The sequence below is a fragment of the Lutra lutra genome, chromosome 3 (genome assembly GCF_902655055.1).
Source record: "Lutra lutra chromosome 3, mLutLut1.2, whole genome shotgun sequence".
Lineage (NCBI taxonomy): Eukaryota > Metazoa > Chordata > Mammalia > Carnivora > Mustelidae > Lutra > Lutra lutra.
In genome coordinates, this window is record NC_062280.1 from 176,254,143 (window position 1) to 176,266,837 (window position 12,695).

Here is a 12,695-nt window from a genome sequence, read left to right on the forward strand (position 1 = left end):
TTTTGACCATTTTAATAGGTCTGTGGTGATATCTCACTTTCTTATTTCCCTGAGGAAATGATATGGAGCATCTTTTCATATGGTTATTTGCCATCCATATATCTTTTTTGTGAGGTGTGTGTTAAGGTCCTTGGCTTACTTTTTAATTGGGTCATCTGTTTTATTGTTGAGTTTTAAGAGTTCTTTGCATATTTATCAGGTGTTCCTTTTGCAAATATTTTTTGCAAAAAGCTTATGGCTTGTCTTCTCATTACCGTCAATGTCTTTGGAAGAGTAGAAGTTTTTAATTTTAATGAAGTTCAGTTTATCAATTATTTCTGTCATGATTCATGCCTTTGATGTTGTATCAGAAATATTATTGCCACACCCAAGGACATCTAGGTTTTCTCCCATCTCATCTTTTAGGAATTTTATACTTTTACATTTTACATTTAGGGTGTGATCCATTTTGAGTTAATTTTCATGAAAGATGTAAAGTCTATGTATAGATTTATTTTTATGTATGTGGCTGTCCAGATTTTCTTACATCATTTGTTGAAAAGACTATCTTTGCTCTATTGTATTGTTTTTACTTGTCAAAAATCAGCTCACTATATTTATTTGAGTCTAATTCTGGGCTCTCTGTTCTGTTTCATCATTCTATTTGTCTCTCTATTGCCACTGCCACATTGTCTTGATAATTGTAGCTTTTTAGTAGATCTAGACATTGTGTAGTGTCAGTTCTCCAGTTTTGTTCTACTTCAGTATTCTATTAATTATTCTGCATCTTCTGCCTCTTCATATAAACTTTAGAATCAGTTTGTGGAATATATGAAATAACTTTTTGGGATTTTGACTGAGATAACATTAAATCTATAGATCAATTTAGAAAGAACCAAAATCTTGATAATATTGAGTATCCCTGTCCATGAACATGGAGTCTCTCTTTATGTATTTAGATTTTCTTTGATTTCTCCCATCAGTTATCTAGTTTCCTCATATAGATCTTGTACTTTTTAATTAAATATATATATAAATATTTCTTTTTTTAGATCCCAGAGGAAATAGTATTGTGATTTTAAATTTAAGTTCCGCTTTTTCCTTGCTGGTATTATAAGCAAGTGATTGAGTTTTAAATTTTAACCTTGAATCCTGTAAGCTAACTTTTATTTATTAATTATTAATAACTAATCATTTATTAGTTCTAGGAATTTGTTGTTGTTGTTGATCCTTTCAGATTTTCTACATGGACAAGCACGTTATCCATGATCAAAGATGTTTTTCTTTCTTTCTTTCCAATCCGTATAGCTTTTATTCATTTTCATACATTAGCGCATTAGCAAGAACTTCCAGCATAATGTTGAAAAAGAGTGGTGAGAAGGGACATCTTTGCCTGGTACCTGATTTTAATAAGAAAGTTTCACATTTTTCACCATAAAGTATGATGTTAGACTTAGGTTTTTATAGATATTCCTTAGCAGTTTGAGAAGAATTCTATTTTTTAGTATATTGAGAATTTTTTATTTTTCTTTTTAGATAATTTTTGTGTCATGATTGGAATTTCATCAACACTAAAGATTCACTTGGAAAGACTGAATATTTTCACACTGTATTACAATCCCTGACCATCATATATTTACATATTTATTTCAGACTTTTTAAATGTCTTTTGATAAAGTTTCATAGCTTATTTCGTAGATGGCTTCTATATTTTGTCTTATAATTATTAGTGTTTCATGTTTTTATTTTATATATTTTGTATAATGTATTTTTTTAACTGTTGCAGGTATGCAGACATTCAACTAAATTTTATTTAATTTCTTTTCAACTATTTTGAAAATTTGTCTTGTTAACTCTAAATTATCAGTGGAGTTTTTGCTTTTTAAAGTAGGAAATCATGTCATTTGGAAAAATGACAGAATTTTTCTTCCTTCTCAATTCTTTTTTCCTTCTTTTTGTTTCCTTCCTTCCTTCCTTCCTCCCTCCCTCCTTTTTGTTCTCCTTCCCTCCCTCCCTCCCTCCCTCCCTCCCTCCCTCCCTTTCTTTCTTTCTCCTATTGCTCTAGCTAATACTTATATACAATACTTTCATACACATTGAATAGCATTGGATACAGTTGGCACCCATCACTTTTTTGAAACAGGATGTTCAAAAAGAAAAAAAGAAAGAGCTTGTTTTTTAGTGTTTCATAATTAATCTTGTTATTCTCAATAGATTTCTGAGCATTCTGTTATTCAAGTTAAAAAATCTATTTCTGGTTTATTAAGAATTCTTGTTAATGGATGTAGAGATATATCAACAACTTCCTGTATTTGTTTAATTGTATATTAATTTTAAATATAATATAAATATAAATATAAATAATTGTATATTAATATTGTATATTAATTGTATATTAATATATTTGTATATTAATCATGGTATAATTTTAATCCTTTAATCTACTTATATAATTTTATCCCTCTTAGATGTGGTTCCTGTCATGTGTTAGTATCAATATTATAGTAGCTTACTTAAATAAGTTGAATAGTGTTCCCTCTTATCATACACTGGAAGAAATTTTATACAACTGAAATTACCATATTTGAATGTTTGGTTAATTAAGGACTTTAGGCCTTGAGTTTTCTATTTTAGGAAAAAAGAAAACTACTCATTCCTTTCCATTAATATTCTAGAATTACTTATTTTCTCTAATCTCTTGAGTAAACTTTTAGTAACATTCCAGAATTCTGAAAAATTGTTCCTAATTTAAAATTTTGGCCTAAATGTACATACCATATCTTCTTACTAATTTTAACACCATTAAAATCTATCTTATATATCTGTATTATACATGGTCTACATTATATCTATATTATACTCTTATACCACCACTAAAATCTATATTATATATCTATATCTTTATTACTAATATTTTTCTTTCTTTTTTAAAATTTAATCGCAATTAGCCCACATATAGTATATCATCAGTTTCAGATGTAGATTTGAGTTACTAATATCTTTCATATGTGCCTTCTCATTTTTTCTTACCAATCTATCTAAAGTTAGTCAAATTTCTTGATGTTTTATAAATATCAACTTTGGTTTTTTCTTCAGTATCTCCCTTTTCTATGATATTATGATCTGCTCTGATCTTTGTTGTTCTCTTTCTTCTTTCTATGATTTTATTCTCTTGTATTTTTTGTAACTTCCTGAATTGGATCTTTAGCTCATTACTTTTCAGATTTTTTTCTTGTGAAACATAAATTTATCCTAAGCACTGCTTTTGGTACATCTACCATCCAATTTGTTATGTACTATTTTATTTAGTTTCAAGTCATCCTCTTTTTTTGGCTTCCTGTCCCAAATTGCTTCCTTGCTAGGATTCTTCTAAGGATGAAAATTCCCTAAATGTCAGAAAGTATATACTAAAATCTTCTTTATTCCTGTGTGTTGTTGATGTTAGTATTTTATATAAAACATAATTTTATTGTATATAAAGCAAGGAGGTTAGGTAAAAAATAATAAAATAAATATGTATATTATAGTTGTATATATGTATATGTTTTATCTATAACATATAGACATGATAATATATACTATATATAATATGTAGGCATTAATTATATACGTGTGTGTTTATATATATGTGTGTGTGTGTATATATATATGTATATATAAATATATAAAATTATTTTTAACCTAACCTCTTTGTTTGTTTCCCTTAGGATTGTATTAAAAAGCTTCTGATATTAAATTGAAACTCTTGTCTCCAACCAGAATTTTGTACTACAGTTTTTATACTTTTTATTCTTAATTGTTTAATTTTGCCTTAAATTACCATCTTACTGTAAGCTACTTCAGGGCAGGAATTATTACCTGTAAGCTACCTCAGGGCAGGAATTACTTTATACATTTCAATTGTATCCTTCAAATCACCTAGCACAATGTAAGACCCAAGAGAAATTTTTGATTGATCTGTTTCCGTTTTTTAAGAACATGAAAAATTAGGTTTAGAAAATGCTTATATAAAAAAATGTTATTTATAGATGAAACATTCAAGTTGTTGATCAGAGTGTGTTTTACTTTAGATTTGTTTTGTTTTCTATTTGACTGCAGTAAAACATGCACTTTAAGGAATATATGGTATAGATGTTTTTTAAGTGTTGTTCATTAAGGTCTCTCTGAACTTCTAATTTTTGAACAAAAATTGAAGAACAGGAATATGTCTGTCAGACAATATTTTTAAGGAGGCTTTGTCAGCACTGAGCATCATGTTGTACTTCAGGCTTTGGAAGATTGATGTGTTTCCATTCCAGATATGTCAGGAGACAAAGTAATGTTTTATTTTACTTTTACATCCAAGGTGTCATTTCTACAAATCTTAAACATGTTCTGGAAAGTTTCAGGCATTTGAACAGCTATTTAATGAACTGTGAACAAATCTTTGCAGTAAATTGTTTTTATATATAGTAGAATCACTTTCTATATAAGCACCTTAAAGTTCAAGTTACCAAACATTACTAGAAATGGAACTTGCATTATGTAGGCCAATTTTTAACATGTTGCCCTCACTAAAAAAAATACTCAAGTGAAGGTTTTTGTTTTGTTTTCGTTTTTGTTTTTAATCTGCTTGCAAAAATAGCAACATCAGGACTAGTATGGTTTGGTAAAATTAATATTAGACTCGGGGCCAATACTGTGGTAGGTTATATTATTGTTTACACATATTTGTTCTTCTTCTCAGAAGATTATTTTTTCTTCTCCATATGGCTTTCCCATGCAACTTTTGTACCTCAGTTTATTGGAGGATTGTGTATGTATGTTCTCTTGAATTAGGATCACCTATATGATTTACCTTTGCCAATTAAATATAAACAGAAATGGCATGTAGCATTTCTTAGTATAGCTTTAAGAGGGACATGTGGCTGGCAATGTCCTTTTCCTCCTCCACAGAAAGTAACAATATTGAAGATAAAAGCTCCTTTTTCAGCCTGAGTTCTAAAATGAAGATAATATGGATTAAAACAACAGGTAAACATGTAAACATCAATCGACATTTGATATGCGTGAGAAAAGCCTTTATTGTTGTGTTCCGACTACAGTTTTGAGGTTGTTAGTTACTACTGCAAGATACAGCCTATGCCTATGCTGACTGTTATCTTTAAAACTTTCATCCTGGTCTTATAAATTTTTATTACATTGATTATTTATTAAATTTATTAAATTGATCTTGAGTTGTTTTAATTCCTGAAGTACTCCATTCAAATGGAGTATATGAATATACTTTTAAGTGAAATTCTATTTCATTTATTCACCCATTTACTTATTCATTCAAAAATATTTACAACAGTTCTATTATGTGAATGACACTGTACTTATACTAGTAACACATCAATGGGTAAGAAAGGCAATGTCTTCATCTAGCTTATAACCATGGAGAATACAGATTTTAGGCCCTAACCTCACAATTAATTACAAATATTATGAACACAGTAATTACTATGCATTCTAAAAGAATATGTTTTGGGACTTATTTTAGACTCAAGGGGTGGGAACGATTTTCTTAAGAAAGCCATATTAACTTATTTTAACAGTTAAAAAAAGTGAAAATGGGGCTGCCTTAAGTGTCCAACTCCTGATTACAGCTCGGGTCATGATCTCAGGATTGTGAGATCAAGCCCGGTATTGGGCTCCATGCTTAGCGAGGTGTCTCCTAGAGATACTCTCTCTCCCTCTGCCCCCCCCAAATAGATAAATAAATCTTTTTAAAAAAGTGAAAATGGCAAAGTAAGGACTTCTATAAAATATCTTCATAAAAATAACGAGAACACTAACAAAAAAATTGTGAGAATTCAGTTTTTTATAAATCTGGAAATTAGCCAAAGTCTTGCAAAAATCTAGGGAGAATTTTTTTAAGAAAAATAGCTGAAACTTAGTAAGAACTGTGAGCTTGTGATATTTTTTCTTGCCTCATTTCCATCTATTTACAGCTCTATAGTGTTCTCTAAAATCATCCACCTGCAATCATGATGAAAAGTAGAAGGCTGCAGAGTTGGGAGAAGGCAGAATACTGTTGAAGCTCCTTTTTGAGCCCAATTCCTAGAGATTCCACACTACTTGATTTTTCTATTTGTACCAAGAAATTGCAGATTGTTAGGCTGTGTAACACTGACCTGACTCAGAGCTTCCCCAATGTGAGCAGTCTTTTCCCCTGGAGGAGAAAACAGTTAGAGATAATCAGTTAATATCACCACTCTCTGAAGGGGTGGATAATAATGGAGTGGAACAAACCAAAAATTTTAGAAGAACAGCTGGGGAATGAAATGCCATAGGTATCTTTAAAAAACTCCCTCGGACTCTAGACTATATACATGTGTAGGACTGTGCAGATGCTCAACGAAATCTGAAAAAGGCCCTGAGATCTCAATTTTGGTAAATCTTGAGACTTTGCACCAGCAGAAAGTGTAGATTAAAGCAGAGTTTTACACCGACTGGCTGAGTGTTGAAGGTATGCCATAATGTGCAGGTAGAGCCCTTTGGCAAAGACTAGAGACTTACTGGTTCCAGGAATTTGAAAAAAATCCTGTCTAAACATTAATCACTAAGCTACACATCACAGACTCAGTGGTCACATACGAAAAGCAATACAGACTTTACAGAGGTAGCTCAGAAAACTAAAAAAGCAACTTAAAATACAGCAAATGGCTACCTTAGCACATTTAAAAAAGAAAAGTAAACTAAACTCAAAAGGAAAGAAATAGTGAAACACTTGAGTAGAAATAAATGAGATAAAGAGTAGTAAAACAATAGAGAAAATAAAAAAAAAACAAGGTTGAATCTTAAAAAGATAAAAATGACAAGCCCACAGCTAGACTGGCCAAGAAAATTAAAAAAAAACTCAAATTACTAAAATTAGGAAAGAGAGAACATATGACCTGCCTTACAGAGATAAAAACAGTCAAAAAGGGATATACTAAACAGTTGTTATAACAACAAATTAGATAATCTTGCTGAAAGGGGCAAAATCCTGGAAAGAGTCAATCTACTGGAAATGATTTACGGAGTAACAGAAAAATTCAATAAATTATAAGAAGTAATAAGTTAGTAATTATAAAATATCCCACAAATCAAATCCCAGAACTAATTGACTTCATTTGTGAATTCTACTGAGTAAAGAAAAAATAACATCAATCTTTCCTGACCTCTTCTCCCAAAAAAAAAAAGAAGGAAAGATTTCTTAACTCATTTTATGCAGCCAGTATTACCCTGATACCAGTATTAGACCAAGGTACTACAAGAAAAGAAAATTATGGGCCAGTACAACTTATGAATATAAATAAAAAGATACTCGACAATTTACTAGCAAACTAAACCCACCAAAACATAAAGAAGAATAAATCTCATAACCTTAGGAATGTAAGTTGTTCAAAGTACAAAAACGAATGTATTGTATCATAAAATAAAAGACAAAAGCTACTATGTCATTTCAATAGATGCAGAAAAAAAATCTTTCAGAAAATAAAACACGCTTCCATGATAAAAATATTCAAGAAACTAGGGAAATCAGAGATTTTCCTCCTCAACCTGATAACAGGCACCTAAGAAAAACCCAGAGTTAACATTGTACTTAAATAAGAAAGACTGAAGGATTTCACCTGAAAAGATCAGGGAAAAAATAAAATATCTGTTCAGGACATTTCTTTCTTCCTTTTTTTCTTTTTAAACATTTAATTAATTTATTTATTTATTAACTTATTTATTGAGCATGTGCAAGTGGGGGCAAGGGCAGAGGGAAAAAAAAAATCTCAGGCCGACTCTGCTCTGAGCACAGAGCCCAAGGCGAGGCTGGATCTCATGGACTCTGAGACCATGACCTGAGCTGAAATCAAGAGTTGACGCTTAACCTACTGACCCACTCATGCACCCCTGTTCAGGCCATTTCTATTAAACATTGTACCAAGAGTCTAGTGAACAAAATTAAGAAAAAGAAATAAAAGATAACAGAGAATAGAAAATATTTACAAATCGTTCTGCACTCGTGCTTCATGCCAAACAATGCCCAGGAGTTCTTGGACCTGTACATGTGGTGGAAATACTCTGCCAACAACCACATCATCCAGGCTATGGACCATGCATCCAGCCAGATGAACATGATGAAGGTTGACAAGGTGACAAGCAGGATGAACAGCAAGTTTAAAACCAATGCTATTTGTGGGGCCATTCACAGGATGACTCCATCCTCCAACTGGCCAAGGCCCATGGTGCCATTTCGAAGAACTTCTGACTGCAGAGGACCACAGATCTGGATATTTGTCATAAATAAATAGCAACCCCCCCTACCCCAAAAAGGAAATATTTGTAAATTATATATCTGATAAGAGTCTAATATCAAGAATATATAAAAACACTTGTATAACTCAACCATATAAAGACAAACAATACAATTTAAAAATGGGCAAAGATTTTGAACATACATTTCTCCAAAGATGACATACAAATGGAGACTAAGCACATGAAAAGATGCTGAAAATCACCAGTCACTATAAAATACAAATTAAAACCTTAATGAGTGAGTACATCACAATCATAGCATGAATATGGTAAGACAGACAATAACAAGCATTAATGAAATTGTGAAGAAATTGGAATCATCAGACAATGCTACTGGGAATATATAATGGTGGGGCTACTTTATAAATTAGTTTTGCTGTTCCTCAAAACATTAAAGATAGTGTTACCATACGATCCAGCACTTCCACTCTACGTATATGCCCAAGAGAAGCAAAAACACACCAAAATTTGTACAAGAGTGTTAATAGCATTATTCACAATACATAAAAAGGGAAAACATCTCAATCTATCAACTGATGAATAGAAAAGCAAAATGTTCTAAATCCGTGAGACAGACATTATTCATCCATTAAAAGGAATCATGTTTTGATTCCTTGCAATCGCATGCAACCACACAGGTGATCCTGAAAAACAATGTTATGTGATTGAAGCCAGATACAAAAAGTCACATGTTGTGTGACTCTTTTTACAGGTAATACCCAGAATAGCAAATTGATATAGACAGAAAAGATAGCAATGATTTCCAGGAGCTGGAGGAAAGTAAAGATTTTTAATATAACTATAAAACTTTATTGATTTATATATAACTATATATATGTGTATAACTATATATATAACTCTGTAACTATATATAAATCAATAAAGTTATATAGTTGAAATATGGACTAAGTGGTTGGATGTAGATATCTTTATCTACCAGGACAAATAAAAGCTGAGGAAAAAAATTTGGAAATTACTCATGTGTTGATAGTAATTAAACCTTGGCCAATATGCATTTAGGGAGAAAGACTGTAGAAAAAAAATCAGGCATTACTTAAATGGCAGGCAGAAGAGGAAGTGGGAAGAGATGATGAGAATGAATGAGAAGAGGAAAGCAGATATTGTTGTGGTAGAAAAGGTTAGCAGTTTTTCAAGCAGAAGTCAGTGAACAGTATGTCCAAATGATGTTAAAAGGTTAGGAAAGATGTTGTTATAGAGAGGTGACTGGGGTACCTGGTTAAGAAAGATATTGTCATAGAGAGGTGACTAAGGTAACTGGTAACTTCAGTAGTGGAAAAATAATATTCTAGTGGTTGAAAGAGTGACTCTAATTAAATACTCTTTGCAGGAGATTTGTGATTAGGGGAAAAGCAATAAAGCTATGTGAAAATTAAAATTATGAAACTTTTTTTCAAACTGAAAAGTGCTCACTAAATAAAAATGCAATTTAATTAGTCCTGTTAATTGTGTAATCCAATCTCGTGAATTCCTTTTATGAAAAATAAGGGCTTTGGATAATCTAAGAATGTTTGCAATTCCATGATAAAGGATTAAAAAACTGTCAGTATTTTTAATTTTATGCTTTCCTATAACATTTGAAGAGGGATTATTTTTTACCAGTTTTACTTACAAAAGCATGTAAAGATTATACCTAGTCAAACCAAAATGAATTAGTGATTATTTACATTGAGAAAAAAAATTATGATAGGCAGTATTGCTGTAGGAATATTTAAGTGTATATTAAATCTGTAGAAGGAATGGTGGGGTAAATGAATATTATATTAACTTGATTAAAGTCCCCCATGGTGGCATCCCACTTGAACCAGTCTGTGCAATTAATACTTCCTGCCCTCCCCCCACCAAAAACATACTTTCTCATTCCATAAGAATCCCAATTTGTCCTACGTGTTAAGCAATCTAATTATCAGACATACTTATAAATCTCTAAGAAACTTGACCTCATGTTGTTAACCCTTGAGAGGAAGGGCTTATTTACATTTTTAGAAGAAACTTGTTAACTTAATTTCCAGTTGTGTAATATTTGAGAAACTTTCTGGCTTAAAAACATCCACAAAGTACCCCTATACTTCAGTCCCACATTATCCATCATTTCTTACATGATGCAGACTAATTCATTTTCACCATTTGTTCAGTTAAAACATTAAACAGAATTTTCTCAGTTGGGTGGCATTTTGATGACTGCTAGGGTAAACATATACATATGAAGTAGTCACAAACTCAAGCTTTATGAAGAAATCCAAGATTCTAGGTTGAATCTCACTCAGTCTCTCTTACTACTGGCAATGTAAAATGGGACCAGATAATAAATCTCCTTAAGCTTTAATATTTTCATGTGAATTAAGGTAGTTATTAGAAATGTTATAAAATTAAATACAAACAATCCATGTAAGACATATAAGCAAGTAAAACAGTACAATTGATCCTTGAACATCACAGTCGTTAGGGGCTTTGACTGACTGCCCCTATAACTGAAAATTCTGTATAACTTTGGAGGCCCCAAAACTTAACGAATAATAGTGTACTGCAGACCAGAAGCTTTACCAATACCATAGTCAATTAACTCATATTTTGCATATGTACTGAGTACTGTATTCTTACAATAAAGTAAGCTAGAAAAAAGAAAATGTTATTAAGAAATTCATAATGAAGTGATGATATATTTATAGTACTGTATTGCAGCAAAAAAATCTTCATGTAAGTGGACCCATGCTGTTCAAATCTCTGTTGGTCAAGGGTTAACCATACCAGGTACACAGTAAACACTAGATAAATCTAATCAATGATGATGGTGATAAGGAGAAAGAAATATTTTTATTTCCTTTAACCAAAAACTTTGTACCCTTTTAAATTATGAAAGCATAAACTTTCAGAATCATCTTCCAAAGTAGGGGTTTCTAGCATCATCATCATCATTAAACGATTTATTTATTTATTTATTTATTTGAGAGTGAGAGAGGGAGGTGGGAGAGGCCGAGAAAGATGGGGAGAGAATTTCAGACTCCCAGCTCAGCACAGAGCTGGACACAGGGCTGGATCTCATGAACCTGAGATCATGACCTGAGCAGAAATCAAGAGCTGGATGTTTAACTTACTAAGCCACCAGGCGTCCCAAAGGAGTTTCTATTATTATAATGAATCCTCATTTTTGAAAAAAATGCCTTCAATTTCACTAATTTTTTTCAACTTGAGGTTTTCAATCATCTCATGACATTTTCGTTAAAATTTAGCATGCGTGAAGACTTTAGAAACTTATGAACACTTATTACAGTTTATTCCAAATAGTTGTCACCTGCTGGTGCATGCAAATAACATTTAATATGCTATGTAATGAGAATATCATTAATTTTCATGTCTCAACAAAAGAGTCAAACTCAGGCTTTCCAGTCACATAACTTAGAATTGTTCTCTATGAAATCATATATATATATATATATATATATGTATATATATATATATATTTTTTAAAGCATTTATATTTAGCATATATTTTTTAAGATTTTTATTTATTTATTTAACAGAGAGAGAGAGACAGTGAGAAAAGGAACACAAGCAGGGGAAGTTGGAGAGGGAGAAGCAGGCTTCCCGTGGAGCAGGGAGCCTGATCCGTTGCTGGATCCCAGGACCATGGAATCAGGACCTGAGCCAAAGACAGACACTTAATGACTGAGCCACCCAGGTGCCCCTCAAATCATATATTTTAGTCACACCAAACATTTTCTTCATCATAAGGCATTGTTACTATTATTACAAAATGACAGAGCAGTTTAAATGTAGTGACTGGTTATTATGAATATCATAACTCCATATTAGGAAGATACAGACTTTGTGGCACTGTAAATTCTATAATCTCTCTGTGCATGTATATGTATGAGCCCTCCTATGGAAGCATTAAAGGTCTTTGACAGTATTGCTAATCAAATGTGAAAGGATGTCTTTATTATCTTAAACTCCACAGTGTTGCAAAGCCAAAGCGAAGGGATTAGCACTAGTGTTCAAATGCCGATGCCAGAAGTCTTTTCATCTTTTACTGAATTCCCAGATGTCAGGGCAAAGGCACCGACTTCAAGGGGCAAAGAATTTCATAACTTTGGTTACACAGTGTATTTCTCAGGCAATTATAAAAGAAGGCAATAGTTTGCTGAGCTCTAAAAAAGCATATCATACTGTTAAGATAGGCATTTTGTTTTGTGTTGTTTCAGAATCTATTTGCATGCTTAAAAAATAGGTAACAGAAAATTGAATTTTGAACAGGACATGGGATTAAAATTATCATGTAGACAATTCCACATCTTCAATATTATATTAATAGTCTTTTAAGTTTTAGGTTTTTGTTTTGCATATATATACATTCCTTTTGAGAAAAAAATTATATGCAGAAAAAT

General features: G+C 31.7%; 1 long non-coding RNA gene and 1 pseudogene across 2 annotated transcripts in view; one reads left to right on the forward strand and one right to left on the reverse strand.

Annotated features, from left to right (window-relative positions):
• The window catches only part of LOC125094742 (uncharacterized), a 205,210-nt gene that overhangs the window by 38,227 nt on the left and 154,288 nt on the right, over positions 1–12,695 (reverse strand). The window lies entirely within an intron of this gene.
• Positions 8,007–8,279, forward strand: LOC125094741 (40S ribosomal protein S21-like; annotated as a pseudogene).